The sequence below is a fragment of the Pinus tabuliformis genome, chromosome 3_1, assembly GCF_031772625.1.
Source record: "Pinus tabuliformis cultivar Carrire ecotype Pingquan chromosome 3_1, CPIR1, whole genome shotgun sequence".
In the NCBI taxonomy this organism is placed as follows: Eukaryota; Viridiplantae; Streptophyta; class Pinopsida; order Pinales; family Pinaceae; genus Pinus; species Pinus tabuliformis.
In genome coordinates this window covers 837671579-837674761 of record NC_142301.1, presented here as the reverse complement: position 1 = coordinate 837674761, position 3183 = coordinate 837671579, and positions in this window count along the sequence as shown.

Sequence of the window (3183 nt, the reverse complement as noted above, 5' to 3'; positions counted from 1 at the left end):
CCGTGGCCCTTGGGAGTGCTACCGCTTTCTTCCATTTAGTCACAAAATCTGTATAAACTAGAATATATGTTTTCTGATTTGAAGGTGGATTAGAGGGGCCTATAAAGTCCCTTTCCCATCTTTCAAACAGTGCCAATACAATTTGTGGTTAGAGGGCCATTTCGTCAGCCTGAATGGGATAACCCATCCTTTGACAACCATTGTAACTCTGGACATATTTCTTTGCATATTTAAATATTGTGGGCCAAAAGTAGCCCATCTGTAATACCTCGTGTTCGGTTCTCCGGTTAGCAAAATGACCTCCACAAGGCTCATTGTGACAAGCCTCGAGGATATCATAAATTTCATATTCTCTCACACATCTTCGAATTTGAAGATCAACCCTTGTATGGAAAAGGTAACCATCCATCCATGAAAAGCGTGTGCTACGTTGGATGATAAGCTTATTTTCCCAGGATGACAGGTGTGATGGTGGTTGCTAGGTAATTCACAACATCAACGTACCAGGGCACTTTGATATTTACAATAAACAAATGTTCATCTGTGAATTGGTCCTGAACTAGGGAAGAATTGATTGCAACTGGAACTCTTGATAAGAAGTCTTCAACAAGCTTTTATTTTCTTGGCCAATCCTTTATAGTAATGTCAAACTCCTGCAATAACAGTAACCAACAAGTTATTCTACCATTGGTAATAGGTTTGTTAGCTAAATAATGAATGGTAGAATGATCAGTGTACAGAAAAACTGGATATCCCATTATGTAATGGAGAAATTTATTTATGGCATAAACAATGACCAAAATTTATTTTTTTTGTCACAGTATAATTTAACTCAGTTGGCGTAAGTTTTTTGCTGATGTAATAAATCACATAAGGATTTTTATCCTCTTCTTGTCCAAGGACTGCTCCTATCGCCATATCTGATGCATCTAAGGATATATGGAATGGTAGATTCTAGTTTGGTCCTCACAACATAGGAGTTGTTGAGACCAAATTTTTTAGATCTACAAAAGCAATGTCACATTTATCAGTCCACTCAAATTCCACATGTCCAGTTAATACATACAATGGTGCTGCAATTTTTGAAAAATTTGCTATAAACTGACAATAATAACCAACATAACCAAGGAAACTACGTACCTCTGTTTGCATTTGAGGGGTAGGGAGTTTAATAATTACCTCGATCTTAGTTGGGTCTACCTGAATGCTTGTAGAAAAATAAAATGTCCCATAACTATGCCCTTTGTCATCATCATATGACATTTTTCATGACTGAGGCACAACCTGGTAGCTATACATCGTGCAAGAACCTTCTCAATATTATGCAAGGCTTGGTCAAAATCATTACCATAAGGAGTAAAATCGTCCATATATAGTTCAAGTCCTTCATTAATTAAATTAGAGAAAATATTGAGAATTTCCCTTTGAAAAGTGGTTGGTGCATTGCACAGCCCGAATGGTAAGACTCTATATGAAAATGTTCCCCATGGACAGGTGAACATGGATTTGATTATATCCCCTGAACCCATCCAGGAAAGAAAAATATTTCTTTCCGGTAAGAGTGTCAAGGACTTGGTCCACAAATGGAAGGGGAAAATGATTCTTCTACGTGGATTTATTTAGTTCTCTATAGTTGACACAAATTCTCCATTTTTCATTCTTTCTAGGGACTACCACGAGTGGTGAAATCCACTAACTATCATAAATAGGATATGTGAAATTAACATCAAGAAGTTTTTGAAGTTCTTGTTTTACTATGTCCCTAAGATGTGGATTTAGTCTTCTTTAAGGCTAGTGAATATCTTGAGCATCTTTCTCGATATAAATATGATGTGTGAAGAGTTGTGGATCGATGACCTTCATATCAGAATATTCCTAGGAAAAATCCTGTTTATATTTTTGAAGAATTTGAATCAGCCTTTCACGTTGAAGGTCATTAAGATTGGCATTAATATTCAGGGTCTTTTCAAGCTCAATTTCAATGGGAATGCTATTGTGAACTGCAGTTGTGGGTATATGTTCAATGTTCAAGTCCTCTAGTGGATCTCCTTGGGATTCATTGTCAAGCACAACTTTCAGCATTTGATAGGTTGGGTTCCCAATAGTGGAAGGTTGATTAATAAACCCATTAATTATATCATCCTTGGTCTGTCTTTTAAAGATAAGAGCTTTGTTGACAGTAAGAGGAGAGCGTAAATTTCCTTCCTGATATTTGAGCAGGGAACATCTAAAATTGTCAGTCGACATGCTGGGTCTAGTGGGAGGGTATAAGATAAGATTCTTGATAGTCGGTCCTTTAGCGATTTTCATACTTCCGGTTTGACACCCGATGTATGCATCTGCAGTGGCAAGCCATGGTCTGCCTAATATCAAAGGGTGTCCTTCTAGTTTGTTTTTAGGATTGAGGACCAGAAAATCCACTGGGTATTCCCAGGAATCTATAGAAATAATGACATCATCTAAAGTCCCCTTCGGTTTTACTATAGATCTGTCAGCTAGTTTCAGCATGGTTGGAGTCAATTTAAATCTGGTTATTCCAAGGAGTCCACAAGTTTCAAGTGTTATAATATTTATGGTCGCTCCTAAGTCCACTAAAGTGTTTGGGAAATTATATCCTTGAATCTGGACAGTGACTACAAGGTTTCCAGGGTCATCATATTTGATGGGTATTTGTTTTCCCAAGATGAGATCAGAGAGTTTCCCTAAAACATGGACTGTAGGAGAGTCTTTTGGCTTCCTACCAGGCTTCTTAACACATAATTCTTTAATGGTTTTAGCATAAATGGGTATTTCTCTAATAGCTTGTAGGAGAGGGATTTTGATACATAAATTTTGTAATTCCCCTAAGAGATCAAATTCAGTGTAGACAGGTGATTTTACTATGGCTAATCTCTTAGGGAATGCAGGAATAGGATCTATAATCTCAATGGGTGTAAGGACCACATCCATACTACATATTTTTATTTTTATTTTTTTTAAATAAATCACAAAAAAATACAACCAGAAGAGAAACACATTGGGAATTCAAATTTATTCAGCATTGTCTAACACATTCCTAAAATTCATTTTAGAGAACATATCATAACATTTACATACATTTAACTAAGATCAAAATAGTATTGCAACACATATGTACCATTCACTAAAAGACGAGACTCCGCTTGCTTTGCTGTTACTGGTATT